The following is a 21872-nucleotide window of genomic DNA, read 5'->3' as shown; positions in this document are numbered from 1 at the left end:
CATTGTGTCACTTGTCCACAGTCTCCAAGGTGAACTTTTCCCAGACCCTACACCTGGCGTCACATGTCCGCAGTCTCCATGGTGACCTCACATCACTTACCCTGTACCTGGGGTCAAGGTGACCCTCCTCCCAGACCCTGTACCTGGGGTCACATGTCCACAGTCACCAGGGTGACCCCCTTTTCAGACACTGTACCTGGGGCCACACATACACAGTCTCCATGGTGACCCCCTCTCCCAGACCCTGTCTATTTATTTTCTATTTACTAACCTCTTACCCTTTAACAGTCCTTAGTGGTAGTGGTGGTTGTTTAGTCGCTAAGTCATGTCCAACTCTTGTGACCCCATGGACTGTAGCCTGCGATGTTCCTCTATCCATGGGATTCTCCAGGCAAGAATACTGGAGTGCGTAGACAATTCCTTCTCCCAGAAATCTTCTTGACCCAGGAGTCGAGCCTGGGTCTCCTGCATTGCACATAGATTCTTTACCGACTGAGCTGTGGGGGAAGCTTTTGAGCTATGAGGGAATGCCCAGACCCTGTGCCTGGGGTCACACTTCGACAATATCCAGGGTGTCTCTCCTGCCCATAACCTGCACCTGGTGACATATGTCCAGTCACCAGGGTGACCCCTCTCCCAGATCCTGCACTTGGGGTCACATATCCAGAGTCTAGGTTGACACTCTCCCAGAAACTGTACCTGGGCTCGCAGGTCCACAGTCTAGGGTGATACCCTCCCAGAAACTGTACAAGGGGTCCCATGTCCACAGTCTCCAGGATGAACCCGCTCCCATATCCTGCACTTGGGGTCACATGTCCAGAGTCTAGGGTGACACTCTCCCAGAAACTGTACCTGGGGTCACAGGTCCACAGTCTCCAGGGTGACCCCCTTCCAAGACCCTGCACCTGGGGTAACACAGCCACAGTTTCCAGGGTGATCCAGCTCCCAAACAATGTATGTGGAGTCTGATGTCACAGCCTCCAGGGAGAGCCACCTCCCAGACCCTGCACCTGGGATCCTATGTCCACAATCTCCAGGGTGACTCTGGACCGGGGTCACATGTCTACAGTCTAAAGTGTCACCCCTCCTCCTATACCTTACATGTGGAGTCACACATCCACAATCTCCAAGGTTACACCCTCCCAGACCATGCACTGGGAATCACACATTCAGTCTTCAGGGTTAGCCCTCTCCCCAGACCCTACACTTTGGGTCAAATGTTCACATTATCCATGTTGACCCCACTTCCCATACGCTGTACTTGGGGTCACATGTCCACAGTCTCCTGGGTGACCCTGCTTCCAAAACCCAGTACCTGGGGTGTGTTCATGGTGTACATCCACAGTGTTCATGGTGACCTCCTCCCAGACCCTGCCCCTAGGGTAAGACATCCAGTCTCTACAGAGGCCCCTTTCCAGACCCTACATGTGGGATCACATGTCCACAGTCCATAGGGTGACCCCATCACTCAGACCCTGTACCTGCTCTCATATGTCCACAGTCCCCAGGGTGACAGCACCCCCAGACCCTGTACCTGAAGTCAAAGGCTTCCAGGGTGACAAACATCCCAGACACTGAAACTGGGTCACACATGCAGTCTCCAGGGTGACCGCAGCCCACATCCAAGCACCTGGTGTACATGTCCACAGTCTCCCTGGTGAACACCTTTGCAGACCCTGTACATGGGATCACATGTCCACATTTTGCAGAATGAATGTCCTCCAAGACCCTGAACCTGGGGTCACCTATCCACAGTTGCCAAGATGAACCCGCCTCAAAACCCTCTACCTGGGGTCGCATGTCCAGTCTCAAGGGTGACCCCACCTCCCAGACCCTTGTCCTGGGTTCACACATCCACAGGCTCCATGTTGACTGCTTCAAAGTACCTGCACCTGGGGTCACATGTCAAAATTCTCCTTGACACCGCTCACACTCCTCGCTTGAGTTCACATGTCCACAGTCTCCAGGGTGACTACACCTTACCAGGTTCACACAAGTCCACATTCATCTGGGTGACACCCTCCCAGAGCCTGTATGTGTGGTCACACATCCACAGTCTCCTTGGTGTGACCCCTTCCCAGACCTGGGACCTTGGGTCACATGCCCACTGTTCTCAGGGTAACCCTACCTCCCAAATGGGGTCACATATCTAGAGTCTAAAGGGTGACCCACCTCCCAGACCCTGCACCTGGGGTCACATGTAAACAGTCTCCAGGATGAGACCATCTTCAGACTATGTACCTGGGGTCACATGACCACAGTGCCCAGTATGGCATCTCCTCCCAGTCCCTGCACCTAGGGTTGCCCATCCACAGTCTCCAGGGTGAACCTCTCCCAGATCATACACCTGGAGTAACATGTCTACAATCCCCAGAGTGACACCACTTCCCAGGCCCTGCACCTAAGGTCCCATGTCCACGAGATCCAGGGTGACCCCTTCCACACCCTGGACCAGGTTCACATGTCTACAGTCTGAAGTGTGACTCCACCTCCCAGAAACTGCACATGGGGTCACACATAAACAGTTTCCAGAGTAACCCTTTCTTGACCCTGTACCTGGGGTCAAATTTCTGTAGTATCCAGGATGACTCCCTCCCAGACCACATACAAGGGATCACATGTCCACAGTTGCTAGTATGAGCCAACATCCAGACTCTGTACCTGAGGTCTCATGACTACAGCGTCCTGGGTGACACCACCTCCCAGTCCCTGCACTTAGGGTAACACATCCAGAGTCTCCAGGGTAACCTCCTCCCAGACCATTCACCTGATGTAACATGTCCACAATCCCCAGAGTGACCCCAGTCCCAGATCCTGCACCTGGGATCACACATCCACAGTATGCAGGGACAGCCCCTCCCCAGACCCTGCACTTTGGGTCACACGTCCATAGTCCTCAGGGAGACCCCACCACCCAGACCCAGTAGCCAGAAACACTTGCACACAATCCGCACAGTAACCCCACCTCCCAGGCCCTATACCTGGAATTTCACTTCCATAGTCTCCATGATGAACCCCTCCCAGACCATGAACCTGGGATCACACACCCACAGTTTCTAGGGTGACCCCCCCTTCCCCCCTGCATAGGGGGTTATATGACCACAGTCTCCACGTTCACACCCCACATCAGACCCTTTACCTGGTGCCACGTGGCCACAGCTTCCCTGGTGAACCCCTTCATAGACCCTATTCATACGGTCACATGTCCATAGTCTCCAGGGTGAACCCTCCCCCAGACCCTGCACCTGGGTTCACACGTCCAGTCTCCATGGTGACCCCACGTCCCAGACACTTCACCTGGCTTCACACATCCACAGGTTCCAGGGTCAGCCTCTACCCCAGACACTGCATTTTGGGTCACTCGTCCACTTTCTCCAGGGAGAAAACACCTCACAGAACCTGCACTTGGAGTCACATGTCCACAGTCTCCACAGAGAGCCCTCTCCCCAAACCCTGCACCTGGTGTTGGACAACCACCATCCAGGGTGAGCCCTACTCCCAGACCTTTCACCTGGGGTCACACATCCACAGGCTAAAGGGTGACCCCTTTGAAATATAAGCACCTGGGGTCAAATGTCCAATCTCCTTGGTGACACCTCTCCCAGACACTGTACCTGGGGTCACGTTTCCAGTTTCCCAGGGTAACTGCCTCTCCTAGACCCTACACCTGGGACCACACGTCCACATTCTCCATGGTGACCCCACCTTGCCAGAACTTTTACCTTTGGTCACATGTACACAGTCTCCAGGGTAACCACCACTCCCAGACTTTGACCCTCTGGTCACATTTCCAGTCTCCAGGGTGACACCCTCCAGACCCTTACCTGTGGATACAGTCCGTAGACTTCAGAGTGACACTACCACATCAGTCCGAGCCCCTGGGATGACATGGCCACAGTTTCCATTGTGAGCTCCCCTCCCAGACCCTACCCTCGTGTTACATGTCCATGGTTTCCAGGGTGACACCTCCCAGATCCTGTATCTGAGATCACATGTCTTCAGTCCCCAGGGTGACCTCTCCCAGGCACTGTATTTGGGGGTCACATATCCAGTCTCTACCGTGTGCATTCTCCCAGACCCAGTACCTGGTGACACATGTCCATAGTTTCTGGGGTGATGTCATTTCCCAGACGTTGTACCTGTGGTCACATGTCCACTGTCTCAAGTGTGACCGGCCGCCCTCCCAGACCCTGTACCTGAGGTCAAATATCTGCAGTTTCCAGGCTGACACCCTCCCGCCCCTGTACCTGGGAACACACCTCCATGTCTCCCAAGGTGAGCCCCCTCCATGACCCAGCACCTGGGGTCACAGGTCTGGAGCCCCCAGGGTGACCCCTTCTCCCAGACCCTGTCCCTGGTGTCACATGTCCACACTCACCAGTGTGATTTCCCCCCCAGACCATGAACCTGGGGTCACACGTCCAGTCTCCAAGGTGACCCCTCTCACACACCCTGCACCAGGAGTTACACGTGAATAGTCTCCAGGGTGACACCCTTTCCAGACACTGTACCTGGGGTCATGTATCCAGTCTCCAGGGTGACAGCTCCCTAACACTGCACCTGGGTTCACATGTCCAAAGTTTCCTATGTGACCCCATCCACACCCTGCACCTCAATTCACAGGTCCACAGTATCCAAGGTGAGACCCCTTCCAGACCCTGCACCTGGGGTCATACATCCCCGGTCTCCACTGTGACACCTCCCTGCCAGACCCTGCACATGGTATCAAAAGTTCACAGTCTCCAGGGTGACAATCTTCCCCAGATTATATATTTGGGATCACACATCCACATTTTCCAGGGTGACCCAACCTCACTTACCCTGGTCTGGGGTATCAGGACCACAGTCTTGAGGTGACCTAACCTTACAGACCCTGCGCCTGGGTTCTCATGACCATAGTCTCCAGGGTAACCACCCCCCAGAACCTGCACCTGAGGTAACATATGCACAGTCTCCAGGGTGACCCCATCTCACTGACCATGTATCTGGGGTCATATGTCCACAATCTCCTGGGTGAGACCCTCCCCATGAAAGGTTGTTGCTGAACCATGCAAAGATGCCGGGATTCTTGGCCTCGGGAGGAGAAGAATTCAATCTGGGGCCAGGGATGAGGCTTGATTGCTCAGAGCTTTTGTGTAATAAAGTTTTATTAAAGTATAAAGGAGACAGAGAAAGCTTCAGACAAAGGCATCAGAAGCGAGTAGAAAGAGTACCCCCTTGCTAGTGTTAGCAATGGAGTTGTATGCTCTCTAATTAGTTATTACAGTGAATCAAAAGAATGTCTGGAGGTTGTAAAGACCTCACTAGACCTACTCCCATAATTTACACTTTAAGATAACAGGATTAGCCAGAAGGTTTTTTCCAGAGACTGTCCCCAAGCAGTATACATTATTGTTATATAATCCTAAGGAATGTAGAGGGACAAAAAGAGTTTGTCCTTTCTTCCTCCTTGAAAATTCCAGACCCCTCTCTCCCTGGGGACCCCTAGACTTCTTATCAACCTGCCTAGGAAATGACTGTCTCATTCCCCCCTTTTCTTTTAGGAGAATTATGTTGCCAAGGAAAGGGGCATCGTTTTTGTTCCATAACTACTTCCCACTGCTTAGGGGTGTGGTCCCTAAATTGTTAAGGCAACATATTCTCCTAACCTTCATATTGAGGGTCTCTGATCCAGGGGCCCCAAGTAATAGTTGGAGGAGGCTGTGGCACTAGCAGGATCTTGAACAACCATTTGTGACGTAAAAGCCTTCATGCAACTAGGAATTAAATTACACAGTTACAGATGTAAGGCTAAATAATCTTTAAAACAAATTAAAATCAAAATTAAAAGTCATATTATGTCCATAGTTACATCAGTCCATCTTAGGATTGTTAGATGTCATCAGTTGAAGAAGAGGCATCACATATGATTGTTGTTGAAGGTATTCTCAGACTTGGAGAAAGTCTTTTCCTTGAAGTGGAGATGTCCACCATGGGAAGCCTTCCACTGATGAAGAGGGGAAACCTGTTCAGCCGTCACCACGGCATAACCTGCTTTATGCTTTTCATACCGAACAAAAGAACTGCCGTCTGTAAATATTTCCATGTCAGGATTGTCTAATGGGGTATCCATTAGATTCTCCCAAGCTGCAGAGTTTAAAGTTAGGAATTGGGAACAGTCATGATCTGGTGTTTCATTTTCCTTCTCAGGAAGGAAAGTGGCAGGATTTAAATTACTACAGACTTTAAGATTAGTTACTGGTCCTTCTAACAACGACTGATATTTAAGAAGTCTACTGTCTGTCATCCAAATAGAATTTAAGATTCCACTCACATCATGAGAAGTCAGGACAGTAAGGTTCCATCCATTAATTATTTTGAAAGCTTCAGGTGCTAATAAAGCTACTGCCCCAATTACTCTTAGGCAGTGGGGCCACCCACGTGAAATTACATCTAATTAGGCCTGACAGAATGTGGTCCACTGGAGAAGGGAATGGCAAGCCACTTCAGTATTCTTGCCTTGAGAACCCCATGAACAGTATGAAAAGGCAAAATGATAGGATACCAAAAGAGGAACTCCCCAGGTCATTAGGTGCCCAATATGCTACTGGAGATCAGTGGAGAAATAACTCCAGAAAGAATGAAGGGATGGAGCCAAAGCAAAAGCAATACCCAGTTGTGGGTGTGACTGGTGATAGAAGCAAGATCCGATGCTGTAAAGAACAATATTGCATAGGAACCTGGAATGTTAGGTCCATGAATCAAGGCAAATTGGAAGTGGTCAAACAAGAGATGGCAAAGGTGAACATCAACATTCTAGGAATCAGCGAACTAAAATGGATTGGAATGGGTGAATTTAACTCAGATGACCATTACATCTACTACTGCGGGCAGGAATCCCTCAGAAGAAATGGAGTAGCCATCATGGTCAACAAAAGAGTCTGAAATGCAGTCCTTGGATGCAATCTCAAAAACGACAGAATGATCTCCGTTCGTCTCCAAGGCAAACCATTCAATATTACAGTTATACAAGTCTATGCCCCAACCAGTAATGCTGAAGAAACTGAAGTTGAACGGTTTTATGAAGACCTACAAGATCTTTTAGAACTAACACCCAAAAAAGATGTCCTTTTCATTATAGGGGACTGGAATGCAAAAGTAGGAAGTCAAGAAACACCTGGAGTAACAGGCAAATTTGGCCTTGGAATGTGGAATGAAGCAGGACAAAGACTAATAGAGTTTTGCCAAGAAAATGCACTGGTCATAGCAAACACCCTCTTCCAACAACACAAGAGAGACTCTACACATGGACATCACCAGATAGTCAACGCTGAAATACGATTGATTATATTCTTTGCAGCCAAATACGGAGAAGCTCTATACAGTCAGCAAAAACAAGACCAGGACCTGACTGTGGCTCAGATCATGAACTCCTTATTGCCAAATTCAGACTTAAATTGAAGAAAGTAGGGAAAACCAGTAGACCATTCAGGTATGACCTAAATCAAATCCCTTATGATTATACAGTGCAAGTGAGAAATAGATTTAAGGGTCTAGATCTGATGGATAGAGTGCCTGATGAACTATGGAATGAGGTTTGTGACACTGTACAGGAGACAGGGATCAAGACCATCCCCATGGAAAAGAAATGCCAAAAAGCAAAATGGCTGTCTGGGGAGGCCTTACAAATAGCTGTGAAAAGAAGAGAAGCGAAAAGCAAAGGAGAAAACCAAAGATTTAAGCATCTGAATGCAGAGTTCCCAAGAATAGCAAGAAGAGATAAGAAAACCTTCTTCAGTGATCAATGCAAAGAAATAGAGGAAAACAATAGAATGGGAAAGACTAGAGATCTCTTCAAGAAAATTAGAGACACCAAGGGAACGTTTCATGCAAAGATGGGATCGATAAAGGACAGAAATGGTCTGGACCTAACAGAAGCAGAAGATATTAAGAAGAGGTGGCAAGGATACACAGAAGAACTGTACAAAAAGATCTTCATGACCCAGATAATCATGATGTGATCACTAATCTAGAGCCAGACATCTTGGAATGTGAAGTCAAGTGGGCCTTAGAAAGCATCACTACGAACAAAGCTAGTAGAGGTGATGGAATTCCAGTTGAGCTGTTTCAAATCTTGAAAAATGATGCTGTGAAAGTGCTGCACCCAATATGCCAGCGAATTTGGAAAACTCAGCAGTGGCCACAGGACTGGAAAAGGTCAGTTTTCATTCCAATCCCAAAGAAAGGAAATGCCAAAGAATTCTTAAACTATCGCACAATTGCACTCATCCCACATGCTAGTAAAGTAATGCTCAAAATTCTCCAAGCCAGGCTTCAGCAATACATGAACCGTGAACTCCCTGATGTTCAAAGAGGTTTTAGAAAAGGCAGAGGAACCAGAGATCAAATTGCCAACATCTGCTGGATCATGGAAAAAGCAAGAGAGTTCCAGGAAAACATCTATTTCTGCTTTATTGACTATGCCAAAGCCTTTGACTGTGTGGATCACAATAAACTGTGGAAAATTCTTCAAGAGATGGGAATACCAGACCACCGAACCTGCCTCTTGAGAAACTTATATGCAGGTCAGGAAGCAACAGTTAGAACTGGACATGGAACAACAGACTGGTTCCAAATAGGCAAAGGAGTACGTCAAGGCTGTCACCCTGCTTATTTAACTTCTATGCAGAGTACATCATCAGAAACGCTGGACTAGAAGAAACACAAGCTGGAATCAAGATTGCCGAGAGAAATATCAATAACCTCAGATATGCAGATGACACCACCCTTATGGCAGAAAGTGAAGAGGACCTAAAAAGCCTCTTGATGAAAGTGAAAGAGGAGAGTGAAAAAATTGGCTTAAAGCTCAACATTCAGAAAACGAAGATTATGGCATCTGGTCCCATCACTTCATGGGAAATAGATGGGGAAACAGTAGAAACAGTGTCAGACTTTATTTTTGGGGGGTCCAAAATCACTGCAGATGGTGACTGAAGCCATGAAATCAAAAGACGCTTACTCCTTGGAAGAAAAGTAATGACCAACCTAGCATATTGAAAAGCAGAGACATTACTTTGTCGACTAAGGTCCGCCTAGTCAAGGCTATGGTTTTTCCTGTGGTCATGTATGGATGTGAGAGTTGGACTGTGAAGAAGGCTGAGTGCCGAAGAATCGATGCTGTTGAACTGTGGTGTTGGAGAAGACTCTTGAGGGTCCCTTGGACTGCAAGGAGATCCAACCAGTCCATTCTGAAGGAGATCAGTCCTGGGTGTTCTTTGGAAGGAATGATGCTAAAGCTGAAGCTCCAGTACTTTGGACACCTCATGCGAAGAGTTGACTCATTGGAAAAGACTGTGATGCTGGGAGAGATTGGGGGCAGAAGCAGAAGGGGATGACTGAGGATGAGATGGCTGGATGGCATCACGGACTCAATGGACGTGAGTCTGAGTGTACTTCGGGAGGTGGTGATGGACAGGGAGGCCTGACGTGCTGCGATTCACGGGGTCACAAAGAGTCGGACACGACTGAGCGACTGAACTGAACTGAACTGAACTAAACTCTGCTTAGATAAGAAATAGATTGTTGATGAGGCCCTCAGTGTTGTGTCAAAACTCCCAAGGCCACACCTTTTCTTTCAGTGACAAACAAATTAAATTCTGACCCTGTGGGCAATTCAGAGTGGGAGCTTGCAGGAGAGCAGTCTGAAGAACCTTCAAAGCCTTTTGAGTATCTGGAGACCAAACCAGTTTGTAGGTTTGAGGCTGCTGAGTTTCAACTATAAGTTTATATAAAGGCCAGCAAGTGCCCCATAACCTGGAATCCAAGCATGACAGTAGCCTGTGATTTTCAAATAATCCTCTCAATTGTCTTAAAGTCATAGGTAGGGGATGATTTCAGTTCCAGTTCCAGTTCAGTCGCTCAGTCGTATCTGACTCTTTGCGACCCCATGAATCGCAGCACACCAGGCCTCTCTGTCCATCACCAAGTCCCGGAGTTCACTCAAACTCATGTCCATCAAGCTGGTGATGGCATCAGCCATCTCATCCTCTGTCGTCCCCTTCTCCTCCTGCCCACAATCCCTCCCAGCATCAGGGTCTTATCCAATGAGTCAACTCTTCCCATGAGGTGGCCAAAGTATTGGAGTTTCAGCTTCAGCATCGGTCCTTCCAAAGAAATCCCAGGGCTGATCTCCTTCAGAATGGACTGGTTGGATCTCCCTGCAGTTCAAGGGACTCCCAAGAGTCTTCTCCAACACCACAGTTCAAAAGCATCAGTTCTTCGGCGCTCAGCTTTCTTCACAGTCCAACTCTCACATCTGTACATGACCATGGAAAAAACCATAGCCTTGACTAGACAGACTTTGTTGGCAAAGTAATGTCTCTGCTTTTCAATATGCTTTCTAGGTTGGTCATAACTTTTCTTCCAAGGAGTAAGCATCTTTTGATTTCATGGCTGCAATCACCATCTGCAGTGATTTTGGAGCCCAGAAAAATAAAGTCTGACACTATTTCCACTGTTTCTGCATCTATTTCCCATGAAGGGATGGGACCAGATGCCATGATCTTCATTTTCTGAATATTGAGCTTTAAGCCAACTTTTTCACTCTCCTCTTTCACTTTCATCAAGAGGCTTTTTAGTTCCTCTTCACTTTCTGCCATAAGGGTGGTATCATCTGCATATCTGAGGTTATTGGTATTTCTCCCGGCAATCTTGATTCCAGCTTGTGCTTCCTCCAGCCCAGCGTTTCTCATTATATGCACAGTATGTAAGTTAAATAAGCAGGGTGACAATATACAGCCTTGACGTATTCCTTTTCCTATTTGGAGCCAGTCTGTTGTTCCATGTCCAGTTCTAACTGTTGCTTCCCAACCTGCATACAGGTTTCTCAAGAGGCAGGTCAGGTGGTCTGGTATTCCCATCTCTTGAAGAATTTTCCACAGTTTATTGTAGTCGACACAGTCAAAGGCTTTGGCATAGTCAGTAAAGCAGAAATAGATGTTTTTCTGGAACTCTCTTGCTTTTTCCATGATCCAGTGGATGTTGGCAATTTGATCTCTGGTTCCTCTGCCTTTTCTAAAACCACCTTGAACATCTGGAAGTTCACGGTTCACGTATTGCTGAAGCCTGGCTTGGAGAATTTTGAGCATTACTTTACTAGTGTGTATAGATTTTATTCTCTTGGGTCCTATGGCCCTAGTCCCTTCTGATATGATTAGGCCCAGATATCTAACAGATTGTTGACAAAGCTGAGCCTTTTCTCCTGATGCCTTTTAACTGCAGCTTGCCAGAAAGTTTATTAATTCAAGAAGTTGATAAATCACTTTTAGTGGAAGAAACATATTACACATTACATACAAAGATACACTGATGATCAAAAGCTTAAAATCTAGGTATAGCAAAGAAAGATGGACAATCTCAACCCAAAGCTTTCACATGCATGAACTAACACTCACATAGGGGCAAAAAAACCCCACAACAATTAATTAATTAATAAAGGTATTCAGCAGAATTGTCAATTATTGAAGTCCTTTGTAATTTAGGAGACTCTGAGATAGCTTGTGGTGGATGTATTTCTTACAGTAAGTGTATAACAGGTGAACATTCTAGTTTGAATGCTTTAATGAATATAAATGCTAGGTGAACATGCCTCTTACCCTTATGAGAGTTCCTGGACAGGAAGACCAGCTTAGAATTCTTTGTCTTTGAACAGAAAAGTCTGAATAAAAATTATGAATGCTGAATTTGTAGACACTATATTGAAATACACAGTTTTAAAAATTAAATACCATTCAAAAATCTTGAGTGGTTAGCTGATGAATTTTGTTTTATAATAAAATAGCTAAATATGCAGAATGTCAAAGCTAAAAAGATGTTGGAATGACAACTGAAAAAAAATGTCATTTAAAAAAATTAACTATATGTATCCCTAAAACTATTTTATATTGCTTAAGACATTTAAAAGAGCAAAAAAAAAATTAATTTTGAATTGATAATGAAAAGCAGAATGAAGAGGTGAAAAGAATAACACATCAAATGCAAATATCAAGTTATTTCATAAAGGAACTTAAATTCAGAATTTGTATTTTTGAGTGTTGAGGCGAATAGCAAAATTACAATCACTTATCTTCAGAACTAAATAAATATTGTATACAGCAGAAAAAGAAAGATTAAAGTTTTTTTTAATTTACAGATAGATTTAATAAGGATGAAAAACACACTTTATCACACATTTAGAGCACCTGGTGTAATAGGTTTGGTTTTTATAGGAAATTGAAAAATAGCTAGTTGCAACATCCTGTTTTATAAATAAGAAAACAAGAGCTAATGAAAGTGAAATAATAGTACCTCTGATTGGATCATTCCCACAGATGAGATATGAAGAGATGGAAGCAGAAGACAGTGTATCCACAGTGATACAGCTTGTTTTCCTGGGGTTTTCCTGGGGTTTTCTGACCTTCCAGACCTCCAAGGGCTATTCTTTGGGGTGTTCTCCATCATTTACATCATTATCTCAACTGGAAATAGTCTCATAATAATATTAACTAGGTTTGTCCCTGCACTGCACAAACCCACGTATTTTTTTCCTGGCAAAATTTTCCTCCTTAGAAATCTGTTCCGTGTCCATCACTCTCCCTAGGATTCTGGTGAACCTTTGGACTCAGGACAGAAGCATTTCTGTGCTGGACTGGGCTGCCCAAATGTGCTTCTTCCTTATCCTCTGAGCCACTGAGTGCTTCCTCCTGGCGGTGATGGCCTATGACCACTGTGTGGCTGTCTGTGGCTCTCTGCACTATCCCCTGGTCATGACCCCAAAGGTGTGCCTCCAGCCGGCTGTGGGCTCCTGGGTCAGTGGACTCCCAGTGCAGATAGGGCAAACGTGCCAGATCTTCTCTCTGCGTTTCTGTCATTTGAACGAGATTAACCACTTCTGTGACATTCCCCCCATTCTGAAGCTGGCCTGCGGAGACACTTCTGCACACGGGCTGTCAGTCCACGCAGTAGCTCTGTTTGCTGCTGTCCCTTTTTGCTGATCCTTGCCTCTTCCAGCAGAATCATTTCCACTATTCTGAGGTCGCCAACAGCCAGAGGGCGAGCCGAAGCCTTCTCCGCGTGTTCTTCTCGCCTGTTGGTTGTGCTTTTATTCTTTGGATCTGCTACCATTGCATACTTAAGGCCCAAAGCCAGTCATTCTGCAGGAACTGACACACTCCTCTCTCTGTTCTACACCATAGTGATTCTGAGGTTCAATCCCATGATATACAGCCTTTGGAACAAGGAAGTGATTGCAACACAGAAAATTATTGCTGAAAACAGTAGTGTGATTGAGTTCATTTTAAAATGTTTTAAATACTGGCCACAGGATTATTAGAGAAAGTTTTAAAGATCTCTACATTTCCCAGTTTAGAAGTTAACCACTTCTTTTTATATTATATTTTTCAGTTCAGTTCAGTTGCTCAGTCATGTCTGACTCTTTGTGACCCCATGGACTGCAGCACACCAGGCCTCCCTGTCCCTCACCATCTCTTGGAGTTTGCTCAAACTCATGTCCATCGAGTCAATGATGCCATCCAACCATCTCATCTTCTGTCGTCCCCTTCTCCTCCTGCCCCTAATCCCTCCCAGCATCAGATTCTTTTCCAGTGAGTTAACTGTTCACATGAGGTGGCCAAAGTATTGGAATTTCAGCTTCAGCATCAGTCCTTCCAATGAACACCCAGGCCTGATCTCCTTTAGGACGGACTAGATGGATCTCCTTGCAGTCCAAGGGACTCTTAGGAGTCTTCTCCAGCACCACACAGATCAGCCTTAATTATTCCTGTGTCCGCTCCCTCCCCTCCCCCTCCCATCCCTCCAGGTCATCACCTGAGACTGGGCTCCCTGTGCTGCCCAGCAACTTCCCACAGGCTATCCATCTCACGCCTGATTGTGTATGTATGTTGATGCAACTTTCTCCATTCATCTCACTCTCTCCCTCCCCAAATGTGTAAGTCCATTCCCTACATCCATGTCTCCATTCCTTTCCTACAAATAGGATCTTCAGTATCATTGTTTTTGATTCCATACATATGCATTACTTAGTAAAGAAGGTTTTACGAAATCATGGAACACTGCTGTCCCAGGAGTTCGATCACTGGTTTTTAATCTTCTCTTTACCAGATGTAGAGCAAGTCATTTAGCTACTATTTTTTCCTTTTACTCTTTTAAAGAACGAAATTAAAATGAGTATGAAGCTTATTTAAAAGCACATGGCTAGCCATACCATCCCACCAGAAGTGTTGCTGTGTGAAATAAATAAATGTGTTTTGTTACACAGGCTTGAATATGATTCTAAAGAAGAAAAATACACATTCATGTTTCACAGTGTTTGGTGGTGGTAGACAGTACGTTTTTAGTGGCTTTTCAGCTGGTGAAGAAGCTCTTCTGTGGTAGAAATGCAGGTTTTGGTATTTTAATGTGCGTGTTATGACTGAGCACTTCAATGTTTAAACAGTGCTTTCCTCTGCTGTGTATGTATTCAACACAACTTCATCTTATATATGAACTTCTGTGAATATAATCAGCTGTGACTACAGACACATCTCATTAGTACTTTGCAAGAATTTAGTATACTCATGGTGTCAATGCGAGAGCAGTTAAAGAGGTCTTACTTTAAAGAAAAGAATTGCATGCTTCTGTAGGTGTGGATTTCATAATTAAAAATCCTATAGCTAGATATTTAACAGCATTTTTGCACAAATATCTACAAATATTGTGGTTATTTTTAAAAAAGTGTTTCATTTTGTCATCCAATTTGTTGCTACTCCTATATGATTTTAACATTAAAAACCATTGTTGAACATGCAGGCTTTGCAGATTTTATTTACAATTTGGCTTACAAAGAATATGACCCCATCATCATTATTTGAAATAATGGTAAAACCAAAGTTGGGAAAACTATTTCCACAGCTTATGATTCAATTCAATTCAGTTCAGTCACTCAGTCGTGTCTGACTCTTTGTCACTTTATGGACTGCAGCACGCCAGACTTCTCTGTCCATCATCAACTCCCAAAGCTTACTCAAATGCATGTCCATCGAGTCAGTGATGCCATCCAACCTTCTCATTCTCTTTTGTTCCCTTCTCCTCCTGCCTTAAATCTTCCCAACATGAGGGTCTTTTCAAATGAGTCAGCTCTTAACATCAGGTGGCCAAAATATTGGAGTTTCAGCTTCAGCATCAGTCTTTCCAATGAATATGCAGGACTGATTTCCTTTAGCATTCACTGGTTTGACCTCCTTGCAATCCAAGGGACTCGTAAGAGTCTTCTCCAACACCACAGTTCAAAAGCGTCAATTCTTTGAGGCTCAGTTTTCTTTATAGTCCAACTCTCACATCCATACATGACCACTGGAAAAACCATAGCTTTGACTAGATGGACCTTTGTTGACAAAGTAACGTCTCTGCTTTTTAATATGCTGTCTAGGTTGGTCATAGCTTTTCTTCCAAGAAGCAAGCATCTTTTAATTTCATGGCTGCAGTCACTATCTTCAGTGATTTTGGAGCCCCTCAAAATAAAGTCTGTCACTGTTTCCATTGTTTCCCTATCTATTCGCCATGAAGTGATGGGACTGGATGCCATGATCTTATTTTTCTGAATGTTAAGCTTTAAGCCCACTTTTTCACTCTCCTTTTTCATTTTCATCAAGAGTCCCTTTAGGTCTTCTTTGCTTTCTGCCATAAGAGTGGTGTCATCTGGGATTATTAGTATTTCTCCCAGCAATCTTGATTCCAGCTTGTGCTTCATCCAGCTCAGCGTTTCTCATGAAGTACTCTGTATATAAGTTAAATAAGCACGGTAACAGTATACAGCCTTGACATACTCCTTTCCCAATTTGGAATCAGTCTGTTGTTCCATGCCCAGTTCTAACTGTTGCTTTTTGTCCTGCATACAGGTTTCTCAGAAGGCAGGTCAGGTGGTCTGGTATCCCCATCTCTTTAAGAATGTTCAAAAAAAAAAAAAAGAATGTTCCACAGTGTGTTTTGATCTACACAGTCAGGCTTTGGCGTAGTCAGTAAAGCAGAGTTGATTTTTTTGGAACTCTCTTGCTTTTTCAATGATCCAACAGATGTTGCCAATTAGATCTCTGGTTCCTCTGCTTTTTCTAAATCCAGTTTGAACATCTGGAAGCTTATGGCTCATGTACTGCTGAAGCCTGGCGTGGAGAATTTCGAAGATTACTTTGCTAGTGCGTGAGATGAGTGCAATTGTGTGGTAGCTGGAACATAATCTGGTATTGCCTTTCTTTGGGATTGGAATGAAAACTAACCTTTTTCAGTCCTGTGACCACTGCTGAGTTTTCCAAATTTGCTGGCATATTGAGTGCAGCACTTTCATAGCATCATCTTTTAGAATTTGAAATAGCTCAACTGGAATTCCATCCCCTCCACTAGTTTTGATCATAGTGATGCTTCTTAAGGCCAACTTGACCTCGCATTCCAGGATGTCTGGCTCTAGGTGAGTGATCACACCATTGTGGTTATCTGGGTCATGAAGATCTTTTTTGTTTAGTTCTTCCATGTAATCTCACCAACTTTTCTTGATATGTTCTGCTTCTGATTGATAATACCTATATTGGTACTGACCTATAGTTATGTTTCAATCTATCTTTCCTTTGAATATTCAGCCAATCATGAAAATAAGTTCCTATGACTAACATTTTATCATTAAGATTAAATTAGTTAAATATTTATAAATAGCCTTTAAGGAAGAATGGGTTGTTCTCTAGTCTGGAAAGGATCACTTTATCATATTTGAAATATAGCACAATTTTAACAGGATTGTGCTCGTATCATTCAGACAACTGCGACATAACAGACATGTTTTGTTTTGACATTAAATATTACTGCCGTCATCTGTGTGTCCCTGTCTGCACACTGTATCAGTTAGGTGTACGAGAGTGTCTGTGACAAACAAGTGACCCAGGAACGACAAAGACCTCCTGCCAGCATCTAACTGAGATTATTTCTCAACACACAGGCTGACCATGGCAGTCTAGTTGTCAAAGTTAATTGAATGTTGAATGAGGATAAAGGGTCCTCTTTAGACTCGTTCAGGGGAATGGCCATGTATAATATCATAGAGATGTTCTCGTTAATTGGTAACATTTTAAAATATATTCTATAATATTTTAAATTTGCATGCAAATTAAAATGCACTTTTTTGTTGTAAACTTTTTGAGAAGTCTGACAAATCCACAGAGTTATGTTACCAAAACATGATCAAAATACAGAACAGCTTGATAACTCTCCAAAATTCTCATTTTTTGTCTCTCTAGTTAATACCCTACCAATTTACTACCAGCTGACCAGTCCTCTGTCCATATGCCTTTTTCAAAATGTCATATAAATGGAACCATAAAGCCTTTAAGTCTGAATTTTCACTTTGCATAAAGCATTTAGCATATTGCTGCCTGCATCAATATAGTTTGTTTATTTATATTTCTCAGTAGTGTCTCACACTCTGTAATATGCCAGAGTTTGTTTACTCATTCCTTGGGTGATGAACGTGGCTGTTTCTAGAATTTCACTGTTATAGCTGCCCTGAATGTTTGGTAATAGATTTTTGTGTAAATACAAGTTTTCATTTCTCTATAAAGTGGGACTTCTGGATAAATGTGTTTTGTAAGTGTTCCAGTAACTTTATAATGAACCACCAACCTTCAGAGAAGCTGTCTCAATTTCTCATTCCTATGAGAAATGCACAGAAGTTCACTTGTTCTAAATAATCACCAGCATTAAGTATCTGTGCATTGTTTTTTGTTTTGTTTTGTTTTCATTAGATTTTTTTTCACCCTTAGTGTGTCTAGTGATATGTTAATTTTTAATTTTGAACTATTCTTAATCAAACTCAGTAATTTCACACTGTTTTTCACAGTGTAATTTGTCATCTCTATATCTTCTTTGATGAATTATCTGTTCAAATTGTTTTCTAACATTTTACTTGTGCTGTTGATTTATTACAGAGTTTTAAGATTTTTATATATTTATATGTAAATGTAAAAAGTATATATGCAATGCATATGTATTCATACATATTTATATTCACTGACAGTCTTCCTTGGAAGCTCAGTGGTAAAGAATCAACCTGCCAAGCAGGATATAAGGGTTCAATCCTTGGGTGTGGAAGAGCCCCTGGAGAAGGAAATGGCCATCCACTCTAGTATTCTTGCCTGAGAAATCCCATGGACAGAGGAGCCTGTTATAGTCCATGAGGTTGCAAAAGAGTCAGACATGATTTAGGGACTAAACAACCACAATATTCATTGACAGAGTTACAAAATGAAAGAAAGCCATTATCCAAAAATTTTAGTGTCAGGAATTAAGCTGATAGAACTGCTCAGCTGCACATGTATGCTACGTTTCATGAAAAGAAACTTGTAACAAGGAGTCTGACTCCATATTTGATGTTTGACTGCCAGTTTAGTTCAGTTCAGTTCAGTCGTTCAGTTGTGTCCGACTATTTGCGACCCCATGAATTGCAGCATGCCAGGCCTCCCTGTCCATCACCAACTCCCGGAGTTCACTCAAACTCAAGTCCATTGAGTTGGTGATGCCATCCAGCCATCTCATATCTGTTGTCCCCTTCTCCTCCTGCTCTCAATCCCTCCCAGCATCAGAGTCTTTTCCAATGAGTCAACTCTTCGCATCAGGTGGCTCAAGTATTGGAGTTTGAGCTTTAGCATCATTCCTTCCAATGAACACCCAGGACTGATCTCTTTTAGGATGGACTGGTTGGATCTCCTTGAAGTCCAAGGGACTCTCAAGAGTCTTCTCCAACACCACAGTTCAAAAGCATCAATTCTTCAGCGCTCAGCTTTCTTCACAGTCCAACTCTCACATCCATACATGACCACTGGAAAAACCCATAGCCTTGACTGACGGACCTTAGTTGGCAAAGTAATATCTCTGCTTTTCAATATGCTATCTAGGTTGGTCATAACTTTCCTTCCAGGGAGTAAGCGTCTTTTAATTTCATGGCTGCAATCACCATCTGCAGTGATTCTGGAGCCCCCAAAAATAAAGTCAGCCACTGTTTCCACCGTATACCCATCTCTCTGCCATGAAGTGATAGGACCAGATGCCATGATCTTAGTTTTCTGAATGTTGAGCTTTAAGCCAACTTTTTCACTCTCCTCTTTCACTTTCATTAAGAGGCTTTTGAGTTCCTCTTCACTTTCTGCCATAAGGGTGGTGTCATCTGCATATCTGAGGTTATTGATATTTCTCCTCCCAGTCTTGATTCCAGCTTGTGCTTCTTCCAGCCGAGCGTTTCTCATGAGGTACTCTGCATAGAAGTTAAATAAGCAGGGTAACAATATCCGGCCTTGACGTACTCCTTTTCCTATTTGGAACCAGTCTGTTTTTCCATGTCCAGTTCTAACTGTTGTTTCCTGATGTGCATATAGGTTTCTCAAGAGGCAGGTCATGGACAGCTTTTAAAGCACACAGTTAAAACAGTTGAAATGACCCAGTGTAAAATAAAACGGGGTCCTCTAAGACTTAAACTTATTATACAAGAACCATTTGAAAGAGAAGGGGAACTTTTTTTTTTTTTTTCAGTAATTAGGGCCAGAGAGCGCCTTCCTCTTCTCGTCTTCCCAGTCTTTCTGTACCCGCACCAGTCTCTGCAGCCCGAACCTGGGGAGCAGACTCTCCGGGCTGACACTGGCAGCTTGCGGCCGTGGGGCTGTGTAAACAGCGAGGCCTGGCGAGCCTGCGCAGACCTGTCCGCCCGCAGGCTGCCTGCACGCCTCCTCTTGGGGGCTGGCCTTGCACAGCCCCAGCTTCAGGCTGGGGATCATCTGGGAGAGAATGGCCGTAAGCTGGACCCTCCTGTAGTCGGAGGTGATCGGGGCCCCAGCAGCCCTGGCCTCCCCAGGAAGGCAGGAGGACCTTTGCTTTGCCTCTTGTCAGGCCGTCTGGGCTCAGAGAGTACAGGCTGGTCCAGGGGCAGCGCGTTCCCAGTCCCGGGGTACAAGCTGCAAGGAACAGGGACGAAGGACGCATACCCCACGCGGCGCCAAGGAACCGCGCAATGCCCTGGGGCCTTTGGTTTGTGTCGTTGCTTTGTCTTCCACCTTCATCCATCCTGTTTCTCCAGATCAGGTGGATGGATTCAGGAAGAGCGGGGATCAGCTCCCAACAGGTTTCCATTTTACAACTCAGTTTGGCCGGGCCATAAAATGGAAATAATGAATGACACCATATGATCACAGACTTAAGGCCGTAGCCCTAGTCATGAAGGCTCCATAGGCAACAGCAATGAAATTACTGACTTCATTCCTTAGCAAATGTCAAGTATTCTGCAGCCAGATTTAGCCAATATATTCTGTTCAGTGCCTATTTCAACAGCCTTTCACCTCTGAAGGGACACAAGATACTTTACTTGACTACTCATAGGGTAGCTTGGCCATCTCATACAATTTTTCCAAGATGTTAACTGCATTCAACTCCTTCTGGAAATATGTATATGACTCTGTATATAAAGGGATTCAGGCTTCCCCAGCGGCTCAGCAATAAAGAGTCTGCCTGCCGAGCTGCAGGAGACGCAGGTTCAGTCCCTGGGTCAGGAAGAGCCCCTGGGGGAGAGTATGGCAATCCACTCCAGTGTTCTTTCCTAGAGAGTCCCATAGACAGATAGTTGTCTCTGGTGCCATCTATCGTCTGAAAGATGTAAGAATTCCAGGATCCACAGTATATGGGAAACACTTTTTAAGTTCATTCCTCTCAAGCAGTGCCAGTGTGAAAGAGCATTTGCTAGGAAACTCTGTTTTCTTCAGGCTGGTTCATGGTGAGCATTTAAGTATTTGAGTGGAAGTAGCAGGCAATGGCACCTGGAAAATCCTGTGGACGGAGGAGCCTGGTAGGCTGCAGTCCATGGGGTTGCTGAGGGTCGGACACGACTGAGTGACTTCACTCTCACTTTTCACTTTCATGCATTGAGAAGGAAATGGCAACCCACTCCAGTGTTCTTGCCTGGAGAATCCCAGGGACGGGAGAGCCTGGTGGGCTGCCATCTGTGGGGTCACACAGAGTCGGACACGACTGAAGCGACTTAGCAGCAGCAGCAGCAGCAGCAGCATATATTTTCTTGATGATCTCCTTTACCACATTAGTTGCAAGTTCCAAACCAAAGGTCCTTAATACAAACCCTTTTGACCGTGTCACTTTTCATCCAATTCTTCGCTTTTAGAAATTCAATGTATCAATAAATCCATTCAATAAGTTGCTAATTTAGATGCATTTTTCAATTCAATTTTATTTTCTAAGGTTTCCAATCATTTGTGTAATGTTCCCAACTTTTGCCATTTTCAATTTTTTTTTTTGACGATTTTCTTTAGGATGTTTTTAGAATTCTTTTAAAATTCTTGCTTGCCAACTCCAATTTTGGTTCAATGTGTATTTGCTTTTGGCATTTTCCCTTTTGTATGGGCATAAAATATTTCCTGTTATCATGCTTAGTAATTTATTACTGTAAACAAACAAAGATGTTCTACAGGATTTCTCAAATCAGTAAAGCTTCAATTATTTTTCTGATGCAAGTAAGAGTGATAAGCTCCATTCAATAGAAAACTGATTCTTTTGGTTTTGGCAACTTGCATGGTATCTCCAGTTCACCCCTCTTACTAGGGCATAGTGATCTAGGACTTTCACATAAGTACTTGAGCTTTCTTAGTCTCTTCAGCACGAAAGTAATATAGAATTGTCCACTCTTGTATTTCAGAGGTTTTTGACACATCTTTAACTCCCCACTTCAAACAATTTAAAATTTGGCAAATGCTGTGAAAGGAAGACAGCTCTGTGTTTGCAGCCATGCAAATTTCCAGATCGGGTACTCTGCTGCTGCTGCTAAG

This window comes from Capra hircus, chromosome 20, assembly GCF_001704415.2.
Source record: "Capra hircus breed San Clemente chromosome 20, ASM170441v1, whole genome shotgun sequence".
NCBI lineage: Eukaryota > Metazoa > Chordata > Mammalia > Artiodactyla > Bovidae > Capra > Capra hircus.
The sequence above is the reverse complement of the archived record's forward strand: the minus strand, read 5'-3'. Positions refer to the sequence as shown.